Source organism: Dermacentor albipictus, chromosome 9 (assembly GCF_038994185.2).
Source record: "Dermacentor albipictus isolate Rhodes 1998 colony chromosome 9, USDA_Dalb.pri_finalv2, whole genome shotgun sequence".
NCBI lineage: Eukaryota > Metazoa > Arthropoda > Arachnida > Ixodida > Ixodidae > Dermacentor > Dermacentor albipictus.
In genome coordinates, this window is record NC_091829.1 from 80110238 (window position 1) to 80129624 (window position 19387).

Below are 19387 nucleotides of genomic sequence, written 5' to 3' on the forward strand. Positions count from 1 at the left end.
TCACAGCGGCCCTATGTTTGAACTAGACGACTCCGGGCGCAGGCCCTGCTGTTCGAACAGAACATCCTTAAGCCATGGCCGCTAGATAAAAAAAAAAGCTTTTAGCGACTGTGCGTGAGAGTTCCTGCATACAGGCAAGCAGGTCGAGATATTTGGCGCATTTATTTGGAATACCAATTTTATGAGCACTCCATGTGATTTTTCGCCGCCGTCGATAATTACGCATAAACATACCGATTTCTTTGTTTTTATGACGTTTTGCTAAGAACATTGCTCCATTACATGTTCGCTTTGCCTTTCCGTCATAATTTGAATACCACGTGGGGAAATGTTCCTTGCAGTGTTCTTGGCGATTTGGTGAATTTAAACAGCTTAAAGCTAATCAAGTTAGGCAGCTTTCTTTGCTGGAACAAACTGCACCATAGCTATGCAGATACCGCAGGCTTCTGTCATTGTTTTGCCGCACATAGTGGCTATGGTATCTTACCTGTCAGTGCGGCGTTTCTGTAGCGAACCATCCCGTCCCTTACATCACGCAAGCACGCCTTCGCATATTAATTTTCAGAACGCCAGCGGAGAGACTCGTGTAAAACGGGGAAGCGCGCTGAAGCAAGGAGGGCTCGCACACGTCCCGACCACTCCGGGGTCTAGACGCAGGAACAACGTGCGGCTGTGAGTGCGGCGTACACTGAATCTCGACTACCGAGTGCGGCCAGACTGGCGCACGCATTAATGATATACTGGAGATGTTACCTTGGCTGTTGGCCTGGCCTGCTACTCCAGGTTCTGGGCGATGATTATGACATATACAGTGACATACACTTAACCGAACATACAGGCGCACACACACATACACTATAGAGATATTTACGATGTTTCCTTAACACTCGTGGTCCGCAAGAACGTCAGCAGCGCTTTCATACTTCGCAACATGAAGGTGGTGCTTTGCCATGGGCGGAGAATGTATCGAAGTTCCAAGCTCGAGTCCTGCTGCAGGTGTAGTGCCGCCTTCAATGACTCTCTCTCTCTCCCTCTCTGATGCATAGCGGCAGCAATCGCACAAAACATTTTGCAGGTCTTGAGGTGCGTGGCATTCAAAACATATTGACGAGTTCGTCAGTTTGAATATTGCGTTTGAAGTGGTTCGTGTAGGCCACGCTGGGTTTGATGTGGTGTAGGCTTGTTTGGTCTTGTCTATTGAGGCCTCGGGGCATGTAGAAGTCACCGGATGGGTAAATTTTGTATATGGAGTCCGCCTATTGTATAATGTATTTCAATTTCGTGTACGGAGCGCTAGGAGCGCCATGCACAGGCACACACTGGTGTCGCCGCGTCTTTTTCTCGAGGGAGTTATCCGGACCATTTTTCCCCAAATGTCACGTCCCGCATTTGGCATGCCTGTACGTCGCCTTGTATTGCGCAGTGTGGGCTGGTAAGCACTTGGCAGCGCAACGCTGTGATGCAGTCCGCCAGCTTTATTGCATATGGCGTCTGATGGCCATGACGAGTTGTCGCTACATGCGTCTAGACGCGGTGCTTTGGCGACTGGGCTAAGCGACAACACTTTCAAAACATTGCAGTTCAAAAGTGCGAAGCGGACACTCACACCGTGCGCGCTGTAAAGGCCGCACAGCAGGAACGCAAGGCCAACGAAAGGTGAGAACGCCGTCAAGACCTTGAAGTTATCCTAGCTGATGCTGCTCGCGGTCATCGAGATATTCTATCGGATGCGTGCCTGCTCACGTCATACCATGCGTGTTCACGTAGTTAGCTTGTGTTTAGTGCAGATCGTACTGCCACTAAAGCCACAAACTGCGTGCAACATTCTAGAGTGTTTCTATTGTATTCAATGTTTCAACCTTATGCCAAAAATTGGGATGTTTGTAAATAAAATTGCCCAACTGCGGGACTCGAACAGAGAACATCTAGCACTAAAGTCTGATGCTGTAATCATTGGGCCACAGACATTTCGTGCCCCCCCCCCCTCTATACTGACTGGCTTCATAATCGGATCGTAGTTTTGACACGTTAAATCTCGGAAATTATTTAAAAATCAATCGGCGTCAAAATGTGGACCGATCCCGAAGGTAGTACAGTCTCAAAGTGTGTGCCGATTTCGAAGATTGCGTGGTAAAAAAAAAAAACACATTTACGAGTCTGGCGCACATGCTCCTCTCCTCACGCGAGCAGTGATGTGATTAAGTGCGGTACGAAATGGCTCGACACCTCTCCAACCCACAACTCGCCCTGGAAGACTGGAGGTTGAACTGCCTTCCAACAATATAGTTGCTTCATTGAACATTTTTTCAGGGCATCACCTGCTTCGAAAACGACGCCAAGTACTCGTACTGCTTCAATTTCGGTGCATCTCGCTGGACAGCTGCGCTATGAACTGCCCGACGATTAGCACCTTTTTTTTCCCGCTTTCAAAAGTGCTCTAGATAGTACAGGGTATCTGACAGGCTTGAACGAAAACTCAAAAACTTTGATGCATTAGTTACAAATATTGATATGTCGTCGGTATACACTGTTATTTTCGCAGTTTTCAGTCTCGGCATGGAGAGAGAGAGGGAGAGAGAACGTTTATTTCTAATGAGGTGGGGAGACTTCCTCGTAGGGTGGAGCCCATGGTTCATGGCCCCATTGGACTCACTACAATGCGTGCCCGCCGAACCAGCCGTCGCTGCTTCAATGGGTCTGAGCTGGTCAGTGCAGTCTCCCAGGAGGAAGGTGAAGGGGAACGAATAGAGGAGTAAACCGGAGGATGTGGGCACTCCAAGGTGCAATGATATACTGTGACCTTCACCCCACAGTAGGGACAGTGTGAGGAATATTGTGTGGGGTGGAAGAGGTGAAGGCAAAAGAGACAGGGAAATGAATTAGTTTGAAGCTGTCGGCAACGCCACGGCGTCTTCTAGGGTTAGGGAATTATGTTGTGGCTGGAAGTGTCTCCTGCTATCTTTGTGGTATAAACTTCTGCCAGCCCCTTTCTTGTTTTTGGCCTGCTATCTTTGTAATGTAGAGTTTCAGCGTAGTTCAGTGGTTCTGTTGTTGCGCCGTCTGAGTTGGACAGCTATTCCAATGGAGCTCGATTAGTGACCTCTCGGTCTACCGCATCAGCGTGTTCATTACCACGGAAAGAGGCCTGTCCATATGTCCAGACGACACGCACCCCTTGCAACGCTGTGAGGTGTAATGATCTAAAGATGCGGTGTGTCTATGGTGTCACCATCCCTTGTGCCGAAGTCCTGTAGGCGGTCTGTGAATCAGTTCAACCCCGCATGTTAGGGCAGATTAACCCCCCCCCCCCCCCCCTCCTGAGGAGAGAGTCAAGAGGCAGGACAAGTACACGTACGATCGTACATCGCTGCCTAATCACTTCCCAAATTGAAGCTTTCTGTTGCCTCATTCATGAAGAGTACCATGTCTGGTGACATTTCCGCAAAGAGGTTTCATATTTTAACATATTGTTCATATTCCTCATTTACATAGCTTGCATTAGGGAACTTACGTGCAAGATATAGCATGTAAGATATACATGCATCTACATATACTAACAATCTACATATCTACTCGCATTGTACGAAAATGAAAAGCCCGCAGGGACTGAAAAGACTGTGAGATACTAGTTGTCTGTTAGGTAACGGCGTTATAGTTAAATGCCATCCTTTAAAACCCCTGTGCTGGCTCCGGGTATAAACGTTGTACCGACGTAGCCACTTGCTCCAAAACATAGCCTAAATAGAAAATAAATAGCTGGCCTTTGCACTTTCGGTTGTTACCTAAGTGCTTTTATTTGAATTAAAAATTATAGACATTAAGTAGTGCAAAGTAATACTTGTATGGGGAAATAAAATACTCACATTCCTGGCACGTAGTAAATCTGTGGAGCGGAATTAAGTAAGGCGGCAAGGTAATTAATTCATAATCGGACGCATAAAAACGTGTTCACTTTTATGCTGTGCAAAATGCTTACTAATACGCGGGAAGATATAGATTAATGAAAATGTACTTGCTATTTACAAGCTATCTATGGTACAACCAGTATGACGGATGGATGATGATGATGACAATGAGCACACACCTACAACGAAGAGGAAGACGCAAACGTATAAACGTATGATGACGTATGGTGATGATGATAACATGCAGATGAAGAATAAGCTCATAATAATTCCCCAGAATGCAGCTAACCTACTGCATCAATTACTAACATGCCTAAATGTCCTAAATTATGTCCTGTAAGCCCTTACAATAATTTCGAAAACGTAATATTCTGTGAGATGAATGCCAAAACCACGATATGATTAGGAGGAGGCATGCCCTTTTGGGGGACTCCGAATTAATTTTGATCACCTGGTATTCCTTAACGCGCACCCAACGCACGGTTCACGAACGATATTTGCATTTCGCCCCCATCAAAATGCGGCCGCCGCGATCAGGATTCAATCCCATTACTTCAGTATAAATCTCATCTACTTATTATTTTCTATTATTATCTCTGTATTATTCATATTTGAGATCGTACATATGCTGCTACAAAAATCTTATCCGGGAAAAAGAGTGTCTTGCATATCTGTAGCCAGAAATAGAGATTTCGTATCAGAACTTCACCGGTGTACAAATACAGAATGCATCGCTAACTTACGTCACGCTGCAGTCATAGAAAGACTGAATCGTGCAACAGGAAAACATGGCGAATGAAATTTTACACCCGTGAAACTATCCGCACAGCACAATGTAAGTTCCCTTGATCCTCAATCTTTCCTCATTCCGCATTGAAATTCACATTCGTTTTTTCACCGCTCCTGTTGTTCCGTGCGCAGTTGGTTTATTTCGTTGCATCGATGTCAACGCGCTGAGACTGAAAAATGTGCCGTATCTATGAAAAGTACCCAATGAATATTTCATACGTTAATGATGAAATACTGGTACCACAACATAGTGTTAGCCTACTAGAAACCCAAGATGCCAGTATACGCAGTATCAGGTTTAGCACATGTACAGTAATCTTTCAAGTATCATCAAGCTTGCAGTTCACAGCTGCGGATACAGCTACCAGTTAAATTATGCGAAATGCAACATTGTCAATCAATTTTAACCTGTTTACAGGAAGGGCAGTTGAATGGTGCTGAAATTAAACCAGATTGCTCACGAGTGAGTGACTTGGTAACATGAATATGATCATGGGAATTATCACGGGCCTCTGCAAGTCTAGTCCTTGATAAAAACTTGCTCAAAGGATCTCGAAATATATCTGCAGCGTTTCATTATTACGTATCCGTAATGAACAGATGTGTTGACAGAGACAAAAGCGCTTTGCAAAAAAATCGCAGTTTTTGTGAGTTTATTGGGGTTGTTCCATGATTGAAATTTGTGGTACAAATTTCGCTCTCGAGAAGACAGTACTCGGACGCTACCGTAACATTTATAATTTATTTAGTCATCTTGCCGTCCTTACACGATATATTGAATGCTAGTGTTTAACCCCTTTGGCGAAGGAATCGTGCTTCTGAAAAGGTGAAACTGAATAACGGCGTCACCTGACCAGTCGGCCTCTCCGATTTGAAGGGTGAGTTCGATGTGTCCATTTTGACATCAGATAACAGGCCAAGCGATAATTTCATAGGTTACCTCGGTTTGCGTGCTCTCCAACACACGTTGGCCTTCTGATAAGAACTCTCGTCTTTTCTTTTTCATTTGAGCGCAGTATCATTTGTTGTGTTTCTTTAATTCAATAAAGAGCACCCTGTGTGGAATTTTTCAGCCCACTTCCCCTTCTGACCCGAAATGGACGCGCCCTGTTCATCTTCGAAACAGCAGTAACAGAGGCCGGGTGACGCCGCGACACCTTATGTGGCGGCGCCCACAATGTCCGCGACCCTGATAGTCACGTGTCAACGATCCGAAGCGCGAGCGCCAGGCATTGCTGCGATTGCGACCCCATAGAAAACAATCCTGATGAGACGATGTGCTCTGAGCCGTCACGTGGGCTAGATCAAGCCCACCGATTCATTTGCCAGGCAAGCGCTCATTGCAGGTGGCATAGTGCATCGCAATCTTTGAACCTACGTAAATTTTGCTAGAGTTTGCGCGCTTGTAATGCTTTAACGTTACCACTGTAGTCGAGCTACGTTTTATGTGCTTGCTGCGTGAAAGCCTGTCAGCGGAACGTCTCTCTGGCCGGGTTGCGTGCAAGCGTGTTCAGGCTCTTTGCAAGAAGGCACGGCAACGAGGTAGTGCCGTGTGTTTTCACGCCGTGGACTTGAGGTGGTGCTGCGTGGACGAGCGTCAGAGTATACCAATGCATATTTCCTCCTCGTGCTCCTTTTTGTGGCTTCCCAGCAATCAAGGATGAAGTTCGTCATGCCTGCTAGCCAGTGCGAACCGGCAGCCATGGAAATTGCACCCGCGGAACCAAAGTGGCGATTTTCTTGTTGCCCATCTAAGGAAGCTGATGAAGAAACTGGACTAGTGTAGCTCCCGCATTCGGCTTATCGAGTAAAAAGGAATTCAAGGGTGAGTACAGTGTTTCAACGATAATACGTATCTTTCTACCTCATGCGTTCGCTTAGCTTCGGATCAAAAATACTGTTGGCTAAACAGTTTTACGCGTATTGCTCATAGTACTGATGCGCTTCATTACACAAAGCAAAAAAAAAGAGAGCCAACAAGCAAATATTTGTCGCAAGGACACCCGGTTGTGTTTCCTGCACTGGAAGGGGGTATCAACGGAATAGAAAAGCTAGAAGGATAGTTAGAGAAGATGTTGATATGCATGCGCCCGCTTCCTAAAAGAATTACACGCATAAATGTGCTCGGCACCAGCAAGCACTTCTGAAAATGTGCCTAAGTGTTTTCGTTGTTCTGTGAGCAGACGAATGGTAGGGACAGTGTTCAGGTATGGTCGACATGGCAGTAGATTGGTCATCTCGGTGCACTCTAAGCCACTTGTGTTCGTGGAAGACAAATCAGTAGCAGTTTATTAAACAGTATTTTCCTTTCCATGTAATAGAGCAAGGAGTACTATCGAGCCTTCATGCACAAGCCTTTGGTGAAGGCTTCCTCTATAGCCACAACCAACACAGATGGGGCGGCTCAGAGAGGAGCAGTACATGCGCCAGACGAACTTGCGACATGGAAAATTGGTTTACGCTAAACTCTGGTAGCGCGTTACCCCAATTTCAATAATGTAGCGGGGAAGCAACATTGCGCAAAAGTATTTCCCTTTTTGTCCCATTTGCGTCCTCAGGTATAAGTATGGTTAAGTGTTCTTTACGTCTCCGACTGCTTATTCGCTGTATTTTCACCCGCTGCATTTTGCACATCGCCCGCCGCTCCGCTGTGGCTTAGCGGGGCAACTCGGAGCGTAGCGTATCGCACATACGCTCACCCAAAACACTCTAATAGAGCGTTATAGCTCACGGGGTTTACTGGCCAGCGGGTGACCGGCGACGCCACTGGGCATGCGCTGGCCCGGCCAGCGTTTATACGGAGCGCGCCGCTCGATCGCTGGTCTGGCCTCTCCAGTGAAGCGAGCGCAGCGGACCAGCGTTTTTAAGGCGAAAGCCTTTATAGGCTCATGGTGAAGTTTGTGTTAGCAGACCTGTCCCCCAAAGCGTCATCACGCCCTATGAAGACAGAATCATCATCATCATCATCAGCCTGGTCACGCCCACTGCAGGTCAAAGGCCTCTCCCATATTTCTCCAACAACCCCGGTCATGTACTAGTTGTGGCCATGCCGTCCCTGCAAACTTCTTAATCTCATCCGGCCACCTAACTTTCTGCCGCCCCCTGCTACGCTTCCCTTCCCTTGGAATCCAGTCAGTAACCCTTAATGACCATCGGTTATCATCCCTCCTCATTACATGTCCTGCCCATGCCCATTTCTTTTTCTTGATTTCAAGTAAGATGTCATTAACTCGCGTTTGTTCCCTCACCCAATCTGCTCTTTTCTTATCCCTTAACGTTAAACCTCATGCCTCTTCTTTCCATAGCTCGTTGCATCGTCCTCAATTTGAGTAGAACCCTTTTCGTAAGCCTCCAGGTTTCTGCCCCGTAGGTGAGTACTGGTAAGACACAGCTATTATACACTTTTCTCTTGAGGGATAAAGGCAACCTGCTGTTCATGATCTGAGAATGCCTGCCAAACGCACCCCAGCCCATTCTTATTCTTCTGATTATTTCCGTCTCGTGATCCGGATCCGCAGTCACTACCTGCCCTAAGTACATGTATTCCCTTACGACTTCCAGTGCCTCGCTGCCTATTGTAAATTGCTGTTCTCTTCCGAGACTGTTAAACATTACTTTAGTTTTCTGCAGATTAATTTTTAGACCCACTCTTCTGCTTTGCCTCTCGAGGTCAGTGAGCATGCATTGCGGTTGGTCCCCTGAGTTACTAAGCAAGGCAATATCATCAGCGAATCGCAAGTTACTAAGGTATTCTCCATTAACTTTTATCCCCATTTCTTCCCAATCCAAGTCTCTGAATACCTCCTGTAAACACGCTGTGAATAGCATTGGAGAGATCGTATCTCCCTGCCTGACGCCTTTCTTTATTGGGATTTCGTTGCTTTCTTTATGGAGGACTGCGGTGGCTGTAGAGCCGCTATAGATATCTTTCAGTATTTTTACATACGGCTCGTCTACACCCTGATTCCGTAATGCCTGCATGACTGCTGAGGTTTCGACAGAATCAAATGCTTTCTCGTAATCAATGAAAGCTATATATAAGGGTTGGTTATATTCCGCAAATTTCTCTATAACCTGATTGATAGTGTGAATATGGTCTATTGTTGAGTAGCCTTTACGGAATCCTGCCTGATCCTTTGGTTGACAGAAGTCTAAGGTGTTCCTGATTCTATTTCCGATTACCTTAGTAAATACTTTGTAGGCAACAGACAGCAAGCTTATCGGTCTATAATTTTTCAAGTCTTTGGCGTCCCCTTTCTTATGGATTAGGATTATGTTAGCGTTTTTCCAAGATTCCGGTACGCTCGACGTTATGAGGCATTGCGTATACAGGGTGGCCAGTTTCTGTAGAACAATCTGCCCACCATCCTTCAACAAATCTGCTGTTACCTGATCCTCCCCAGCTGCCTTCCCCCTTTGCATATCTCCCAATGCTTTCTTTACTTCTTCCGGCGTTACCTGTGGGATTTCGAATTCATCTAGACTATTTTCTCTTCCATTATCGTCGTGGGTGCCACTGGTACTGTATAAATCTCTATAGAACTCCTCAGCCAGTTTAACTATCTCATCCATATTAGTAATGATAATGCCGGCTTTGTCTCTTAACGCATACATCTGATTCTTGCAATTCCCAGTTTCTTCTTCACTGTTTTTAGGCTTCTTCCGTTCCTGAGAGCATGTTCAATTCTATCCATATTATACTTCCTTATGTCAGCTGTCTTACGCTTGTTGATTAACTACGAAACTTCTGCCAGTTCTATTCTAGCTGTAGGGTTAGAGGCTTTCATGCATTGGCGTTTCTTGATCAGATCGTTCGTCTCCTGCGATAGTTTACTGGTATCCTGCATAACGGAGTTACCACCGACTTCCATTGCACACTTCTTAATGATGCCCACAAGATTGTCGTTCATTGCTTGAACATTACGGCCCTCTTCTTGAGTTAAAGCCGAATACCTGCTCTGTAGCTTGATCTGGAATTCTTCTATTTTCCCTCTTACCGCTAACTCATTGATCGGCTTCTTATGTGCCAGTTTCTTCCGTTCCCTTCTCAGGTCTAGGCTAATTCGAGTTCTTGCCATCCTGTGGTCACTGCAGCGCACCTTGCCGAGCACGTCCACATCTTGTATGATGCCAGGGTTAGCGCAGAGTATGAGGTCTATTTCATTTCTAGTCTCGCCGTTCGGGCTCCTCCACGTCCACTTTCGGCTATCCCGCTTGCGGAAGAAGGTATTCATTATCCTCATAATATTCTGTTCCGCAAACTCTACTAATAACTCTGCCCTGATATTCCTATTGCCTATGCCATATTCCCCCACGGCCTTGTCTCCAGTCTGCTTCTTGCCTACCTTGGCATTAAAGTCGCCCATTAGTATAGTGTATTTAGTTTTCACTCTAACCATCACTGATTCCACGTCTTCATAGAAGCTTTCGACTTCCTGGTTATCATGACTGGATGTAGGAACGTAGGCCTGTACAATCTTCATTTTGTACCTCTTATTAAGTTTCACAAGACCTGCCACCCTCTCGTTAATGCTATAGAATTCCTGTATGTTACCAGCTATATTCTTATTAATCTGGAATCCGACGCCTAGTTCTCTTCTCTGCGCTAAGCCCCGGTAGCACAGGACGTGCCCGCTTTTTAGCACTGTATATGCTTCTTTTGGCCTCCTAACTTCACTGAGCCCTATGATATCCCATTTACTGCCCTCTAATTCCTCCAATAGCACTGCTAGACTCGCCTCACTAGATAACGTTCTAGCGTTAAACGTTGCCAGGTTCATATTCCAATGGCGGCCTGTCCGGAGCCAGTGATTCTTAGCACCCTCTGCTGCGTGGCAGGTCTGACCACCGCAGTGGTCAGTTGCTTCACAGCTGCTGGGGACTGAGGGCCGGGGTTTGATTGTGTTGTTCATATAGGAGGTTGTGGCCAAGTACTGCACCAGGGTGGCCAATCCTGCTCTGGTGAGGGAGTGCGTTACCGGTTCTGGTCACCGGGATCAGACCACACTCCAGGCCTGTTTATGCAATTTTATCAACACGCGTTTTTTTTTAAAATCCGGTGGAAAATTGCCGGCACCGGGATTCGAACCACGGACCTTTTGCACGCGAGGCGGGTGTTCTACCTCTACGCCACCGCTGCACCGCCACCGCTGCACCAAGACAGAATAAAGAATGAAAAATGATTGATAGTGACAGTGAATGATAACGTTATGGTAGAGATTGGTTGAGGTTATTAATGACTTAGAATGACTACTAATTTCTACCAATGACTTGTCATGACTACTAATGGCTCCGAAATTACGAATATGTCTAACGAGTGCTTGTAAGGACCACAATTGATTACAGATGACTAAAATGCTTACTAGCGAGCAGCAATGACTAATAATGACTGAAATGACTTTTAATTACTATGAAATGACCAATATAAAGAGAAATAGAAGCGGCAAAGAGAAAGAGGTGAATGATAAGAGAAGGAAGAGTAGGCTTTCGCCATTCACGTCTTATAGATCTTAAAAAACCCTGTACTTCATTGCGGAACAAAGCGACCTCCCACACGAAAAGCGGCATGTTGGAAGCGTCGCCTTAAAACGCGTCGCCGGCAGGCCTACAAACGAAAAATGTCTCGGAGTTATTTCAACACAGAAGGTGAGGACTTCTGTATCCTGCGAGAGATTTTAGCAATGAGGCCATTTGCCGACGACTTGAAGTGGATGACCGCGAACGATAACCAGAAGTGAGCATACTGATTTTTTTCCAGTAACTCCAACCTTGTTCGACCTGTGGTGCAGCAAAGCCTTCTGCTCGACAGAACGAGGGATTGCTGATCTAAAGAAAGCACTTTCCTTTGTGCGATCTCCGCTGGCCCATAAATGCACTCAGCTATAACTCTCTAATGGTGATGGCCGTCTGGTGGGCACTACACCTTCGGTTACGCTTCGGGCACGGGATACGCTATTCACGTTTCATTCGATGCCCATAATACACGTACATGCTGGCGCTTTGCGTCGCCAGATCTGTGAGCCATGGTAAAGCGCTTTAACAAAAGCGATAATGTAACAACCTATCGGTAATGTTTCTGTTGTTCGTATTTTTCTTCATTCTTGTCGTTAGTGTGTAGACCGCGACGGCTTTAGTAACGCACGCTCTGCCTAGAGGTTCGGATATCTCCGATACAGCGTGGTCTATGCATACGGTATAGCAGGCTATGCTCGAGTTGATTCGTCTTTCGGTTCTTCCTAGAACGGCAGTGAAGAACTACGCCAAGGGACGGGTATGTAGTGAGGCCGCGCCCATACTGCGCAAGGCCGAAGACATCGGACGCAAAAGTGAAATGGTGATCAAGTGGTTTCCGGACCACATGGGCAGCGACGTGTCGGGACGCGGGAACGTGAACCACAACGAGACGGCCAAGTCGGCGGCGCGAGGACTAACCAACCGCGCAGCTGCAAGCCCGGCCGACGCGGAGTGTTGGTCGCGGTGCAGTGCCAAGGACAAGATGACCACCTTCAACGAAATAGTGAAGTGGTACAGACTGAACAGACAGACAATGCCGCCACCTCACCCGGGGCTTACCCGGAAGGAGGCCATATTAAACAGACAGTTACAGATGGGGTCCCTGCTCACCACGGTGCTAGCTAAGCACGTGTGTCCGAGCGTGTACGCGAGTGATGTGTGTAGACTGTGCGCGAAGGAAAGAGCCACCGCGGCTCACATTCTTTGGGACTGTAGCGTAAATCCGCGAGACGCCAGCGAGAAGACGACGATCCCGCCGCAGCTAGAGGCTAGAGGCAGAACTGGAGGCTATGCAGCTAGAGCAGAGGCATAGCTCCTTGTGTGACCACAAAGAGCTATGATCAAGAGGCACAACTCAAGGCCGTCCTGCAGGTCTCGGCAGCTCTAAAGAGGCAGCGACCGAGTGAAACCGAGGAGATGGGGGGGGGGGGGCAGCACCCCCACGCAGGGGGCGGCAGCCCTCTTGGACCCGCGGAAGTAGCGAGGGACCAAGACCTCGAGGAGCACGACACATGGGACTGACGTAGTGGCGGTGTTGCGGTAAAAGCTTGTCCTCCCTGCGTGGAGGGAGCCTAACCAACTCTGCAGGCATTTTCAATAAAGTTGTTCTCTCTCTCTTTCTCTCCCATTGTTTATTTTTCGAATCTTTCTTAGCCGCCGAAGTTTATTTTTGATGAGTTTAGAATTGCCAGACCCTCAGTGGCCCATATTCTCGGTCTCTCATTATTTATTCAACACAAAAGGTTAGTAGGAAGAACAGTGGACACGTAAGAGTGAGGGCTGTCAAAGGCTTAGGAAAAGAAGGGATTGTTTAGCTGTCCACCTGCTTTACTATAGGGAATAGATATAAGCCTTTTCAAGCTTACGCAACTGATCATTCCGCCATAACGCACATGTGCCGGCGTGTTAGTGTGCGTGCGTATGAGACTGCGGCACAATGAATACACCAGAAATTTCCACGCCCATCCGGCCCGGTTTGCTATAATTTGCTCTATTGAATTGGCGATCATATGTATCTGTTGAGCAAGAACTTGAAATGAATAGCATTGTCTTCAAACATGTCGAGGAATTTTGCCCTACGTCGAGGAATTTTAACCTTTTTACATTTAGCCTTCGGCTATCTGTCTAAGCCGCGTAACTCTAATACGGAATAACTTAACAGTTAAAAGAGAACGTTGTCTCACAAGGGCGCTTAATATTCAGCAGCTGTCACTTAGCAAAGTCGCAAGGGCATGTCCATCACATAACATGCATATTTCTGACACCTTGTCTTACATTTCCAGCTGCGTTATAGCAGTTTCTTGGTCAGACATTTAAACGCCACTGTACCGCAGCCGCGAAGTTACGAATTAACCAAGCAAGCCGGGCGAGTTGGTGACTGAACATGTTCCTAGGTTTGGGTAGCGGAACCCGGACGACGGACAAAAGTAAGTGCACGATACGAGCGCAGTATCGTGCATTTCCTTTTGTCCTTGGAAAGTTAAGACTTGGGGCTTTAATACGCATGTCATAAAAAGAGCATCTTCTCTCGACGTTGCTTTTGGATGCTATTGAAACTTGGCCTCTATTTTGAAATATTATTTACTAAACAATGCTCCCAGTGAGTTCAGTTGGTGCATTGCGGTGAAGTTCGATAGTTGGCACAAAGGGGAACGCTCAAAACGCTTGGGCATGAAATGTTTATCGCCTAGCCTAGAGAACTGCAAGTAAATAACTTTTATTCCCCAGCTTTTGTACCGCAAGTTAAGTGTTCCGTATTAATTCACCAGCAGTGACAAACACGACCCGCTGTCATGTTTCTCTGACCAATTCCTATGTGTAGGTTATCCTAGGCGTCCCATTTTTCCAGAGCATAAGCAAAACATGAGACGAAACTTCTTGAAAACTTGGGAGATAACAGAGGGGCTGTTGCTTTATTAGCGCACACTCTAAACCAAGATACGAAATAAAGATTAACCGCCGATAACGATATTCCCTAATGCGAAATTTGAGCGCAGGTCCATACGTGTTTTCATATTCCGATCTATTGGACAATCTGTCTCTTGTGGCCCGTCTCAAACGGACCGAGTGTGGCGGGACAGCCGCAGCCGCAGGCAGACCTCCCGGATGACGCGCGCTGCTCTGGCACCATCTCGTGGGGATCATTGCCGCACAGCCAGAGAGAGAGAGAGAGAGAATGGAGGTGCTTATGAAGAGGAAGAGGTGCCGCACGGCCCATCTTGCGCGACAATGCGCTTTTTCTTCTCACGCTTTCGCCATACCCTCCTCCGCTTTCCGTCTCATTGTTCGCCTTCCTCTTTGCGCTCTTTTGGCTACCGCCGTCTTTCATCTGCCGCTGCGCTCCGCGTTCGCTTTCATCCTTCGCTGCGCTTGTTCGCTTGGTTACGCCGACGCTAACCACTGGAACGGGTACCCGTGAGGTGCGCTCTGTGGCGCAAACGGCGCTGTTTTCTGTAGTTTCCCGTAGCGCGCAGTCAATCTTACGCGTTTTCTCTGCAATCAACACTTGTAGTTTGAGGTTGCTTTCCTTTTTATGGATTCGACCCAGTTGCCCAAGGCCGAGGTTAGCGCACAGCTTCTTTGTGTGACCTTTTTTACCATGGTTACGCCGTCATTGTATTGTGTTTCGTCTTTGTGTGTGCTGTGCGTATAGATGATGCACCTCGAACTCATACGAACATTTACCGCAGGACAACCTTAGTGGCGTTGTTACGTAGGGCTCTCCAACTGAAGTTTACAGACAAACTCTGATCTTCTCCCAGTATAAAAACCACTGGAAATATGCAATCGAAATTTTCGCACCCCTACGGGCGCTGTTCTGTTCTGTTCTGATCTGCTTGGCTGAACGTGCTCAGGCAGGGGCTGTAAAAAACTGGCCATGTTAGTTTCCTTAAACTACAGCAGTGACAAGACGCGTATTGAAAAATGGAGCATTGAGTAATTTCTCGCAGCTTTTGCGCACCGAACTACGTAATACGGAAGTTTCACAGCGATGTAGAGCTATTAAACTTGACCTCATGTAGTTTTCGTGTTACCTGCGGCACATAAATCACCTTTACTGACCAGACAAGGTCGCCATAGAGAAGAAAGCTTTTTTGCACATCAACGATTATCAGCGTAAGATATTTAAGCTTGGGACTCACCGGCACCCTTATTTGTTAACAAATTTACGCTGTGCTATAGAGCGCAGTCAGTGGCGTAGCGACAAGAGCACGGCTATATCATGATTATTAGAATACTCCGAGCACTTTCTCTAAGCGCCGCCTTTCTCTCGGTGTCTGCAACCGTTTTCCCCGCTGACATGAATCACTGGGTAGTCTATTGTCTTGTAGTTAGAGATCGGGTTTCAAACTCACCATGTGGCTAACTTACATCACGGGTGTATGACATTGCATATGGGACGCCAGTGAATTAATCCGTTTCACGCCAACTTGGTTTAGTGGTAGTACTCGCTGTTAAGCTGGTTGGTGCGAGTGGAACAATAATGAATTTCGTGCCATAAATATAATCGCGGAGGTGAAGGCATGAAGACAGGACGCGCGCCTAGTTTCATTGCTTTCTTTTTCTTTTCTTTTTTTGCAGGCATCAAGTGCCCAGAAGGTTATTCTTTTTTATAACGCTTGGGGCACCATTAATGTGCTCGCACCTCGCTTAGTGCTAACAGAGCTAAAAAACACTTTCTAACAATCGCGTTTACGTATCGAACAAGCTTACTGATGCGTCACACAGTTTTTGTTTTTCTTCTTCATACGAAACGTTTCGAGCTATCGCAAGCTACTTCGTCCTTGCTCCTTGTTAATATCCAATCATCGTACCTTTATAGTCTACCTTATCCGTGATCGCGTTTATTGGCGACAAATAATTATTGTTGTATTGGGGTATGCGCCACTACTTGTGTTCCGTTTTTTGATGCAGCTCTTTCACCCACAAAATGGTTCAGTGGGTGTGTGAAAAATAGGTAGGTTTTATGCTTCAATGAACTTCTCTGGTGTTGTTTTGGGTGACTGTGTAGGTGCTACTGCGTGTGCGCCGTTTTTATATGATAAAAACTTCATATATATTTATCTGATGCTGGGTGGAGTCGAAACCGCATTAATATTATACTGACACTCTTGTTTGAGTATATAGTCGCACACGCGCAACGCGAGGACTTCGCTGCGGCGAAGCTAGATGGCGCAGTGTGGTAAGAGGGAAACGCGAGAGAGCACCCCGGCCTCATACACGTCGTTTAAATGGCGCGTTTTGTGGGTTGCAATATGCTGTGTCCATATATCGCAGTAACGTCGACATTCGTGGTGAGACGGTTTCTGCGGTTTTTTTCCTGTCTCACCGTTTCTACAGTTTATAATCAAACGAGTAACTAATTCACCGCAGGCATGTCCTTGAAAAGAACATGAAGGTGAAGCTTACTTGAAAGTTATGCTGACATTGAAAGGCTTGTCATTTTAAGTTCTTAGTGCTGGCTAGGAGTGGGGCGGGCACTTGATGGGACCAGTTGATGTAACCCAAGACTGAGAACCCTAAAAAGGGAGGGCCGGTTTATTTCTGGGTTCATTTTGCATGCACCGCCCGTTGCACTCAAAGCTCTCTAAAACTGATTGGATTTGCTGCCATCGAAACCTCTATGCTTGCAGTGAGCGAAAATGGCCACACGATTCGTTTGATGGCTGCCGTGTGAGTTGATGCGCATGCACGCGCGCAGTTTGCAAAATATAGTGGCTAAAGTGCGTTTCCAAAAGGTACGATCAATGAAATAGACAGCGCATATGCTTCCACTCTTGGGAAACGGCAAAGCGGGATGCCATCTTACAAACCTCCGTGGCGCATGGCTGCTCTTGGCAGAGCCACATCCCTGCTAGAATATGGCGAAATTTCGAAGCGTTCGAACGATCACGCAAGTCCTTACAATAGACTGCAGATAAGCAACGATGGAATTGCAGTGTAAACGCGTCTATACGGTGTTTGTGCGACAAGCGTTCCTATCTTGATGCCCGGTATTTTTTTTTTACTTCGTGGTGCTTCCTTTATAGATTCACTGATCCAAATGCATTTCGCAACTGATTGTGTGACTTTGGTTCTGCCACACTTTCGGCCATACGGCCCACAGCAGATTTAATAAAAAGTTATCTGAGAAAAAGAAATGGCGACAGCGCGTGGTCAGAAGATTAAAGGACTCACTCTGTGTGTCTAGTCTTTCTTTCTTCCTCACTGTACAAAATGACAATCCCAAGAAAGAGCACGAGATAAATTATGTCTACCTGAAATGTAGAAACAAAAACGTAGAGTGAAACTGAAGTTTCCAAACGCTGGCCTTTTGAGTGGAACAACGTTGTGTGTTTTCAACGGGACTTCTCGTTCCGCACCCTCGTGGCCAGTAGCGACAGGGCTGGTGGCGACGTGCTTTGCTTTTGATTTGTGGCTTCATTGACAGGGACCCGCGCAGAGATTTTTGGGCCCGGCTCGTGGTCACTATACAGCGAAACGCTTGAGCACTTGCTGATGGAATGCCCAATATTCCACAGTTGCCGCTGTGTGCTGCTAAATCTGTTCCAACAACCTAACCTTGCACTAATTCCGCATAATGATTTCTTCTTTCCGAAACGTCCTGCTTCAACCCTTAATGAGGATCTCAAAGCGGGGCTAGAAGTCTTGTCGCCTTTAACGTCTGCACTCTGTGTGGGATGTGACGGGATGTGGTTGATCATGCATTCCTAATTTTTTCATTCCTATCCTTCTTGTTGGGCTTCTTTCTTTTTTTTTCTCTCTCATTTTCAAGCGGGTAGGGGCGCAGTTGAGAACTTCCAGGCCATATTTGTTTTCTTTTTGGCATTTCTATCTGTCTGCGCGAAAAACAACTTTACGCCTCCAGGCTTTTGCTGCGGCTGCATACTTTTCTGTTCATTGAAACTGTATTACACTAATTTATATACAGTGACATGGCCCCGACGGTATCTTCTGTGACCGTTTACCGTGCTACCTTTTGGCACTTGCGAGTATATTTATATTATTGAGGCAATGCTGGGGTCTCGGGCCTGAAATCTCTTCTCATGGCAATCCACACTACAAATATCATATGATTTCACATCACTTAGATATGCTCAAAGAAATGGAAATGGAAGTGGATCACGTTACCCACTTTTATTTGTTTATTCCGCAATCTGCAAATTGGAAGTTTAGAGGCAGTTTATTTCACCTGTGTATTTCTTGATTTCATGGTCTGTTTGCTTTCTGTTGTTGTCAGTAACAGTGTTCCGCACTTGTTCCTTTTTTGTCTAGCTGACTGAAGCTTTGAGCTTCGCCAGTTGCAAAGCACCTCTATTTCCCTTTTATTTAGAGGGCAAGATACCTTTGGTGCTTACGAACAGATCGGTTCCGGCCGTCTAAGTTAATCTAACATGCGACTGTGGTAGAAAGAAATCTACACAAAAGCTATCGACGCAGATTTGACATGATTGCTTCAGTGGTTTATGCTACTTACTCATTGAATAGCAATTACGCCAAAGAAAAGTTAGGTTTCGTTACAGTTGGCCTTTAACGTTCTATAAAAATATCGTCGTTACCAGCAAGTTATGGGCATTCAGTGTTTCATCGATATTTTATTTGGTGGGAATTGATGGCGAGAAATAAACGTAACATTGTTATTCACATTTTGAGTGCTAAAAAAATTCGCACCTATTTGATCGTTCAGGCAGCGATGAGCGTTCTATTACAAGGAACTCGGGCAACGACGACGTCTTCTTCCATCTCTGCGTGAGACAAGATCACATCATTCTTGTGGTTACAGAAAACACTGTAGAACTACAGTCCATCTATTCATAGAAGATAAAGCTTAGTGTAACTTCACACTATATTGAATACTTGCACACAGAAAATTGTAATCTCTGGTCATATATATATATATATATATATATATATATATATATATATATATATATATATATATATATATATATATATATATATATATACGTAAGATGAGCAAATATTCTCAATTTCTGGCCTGCTTTATATTTCACCTTTGCACATCTCCTTCAGCATAAATGTGAAAATGCAGTGTGTTACGTAAGTCTAGCTTTAGGCTTGCAATAAAAATCATTATTCAGAACTGCACTCAAGTTGATGTCATAGAAGCGAAGGGTCGATAAGCGGCGTGTACATATTTTCGTTTTCCAGTAGTTTAT

General features: G+C 46.0%; 1 long non-coding RNA gene across 4 annotated transcripts in view; it reads left to right on the forward strand.

Moving 5' to 3' along the window:
* Positions 1-5791: 5791 nt before the first annotated feature.
* The window catches only part of LOC135919018 (uncharacterized), a 108209-nt gene continuing 94613 nt past the window's right edge, over positions 5792-19387 (forward strand). For all 4 annotated transcript variants that reach the window (XR_011508624.1, XR_011508623.1, XR_011508625.1 and 1 more), the window contains exon 1: positions 5792-6519. This is a non-coding gene — a long non-coding RNA (uncharacterized lncRNA). The remainder of the gene's footprint in view (positions 6520-19387) is intronic.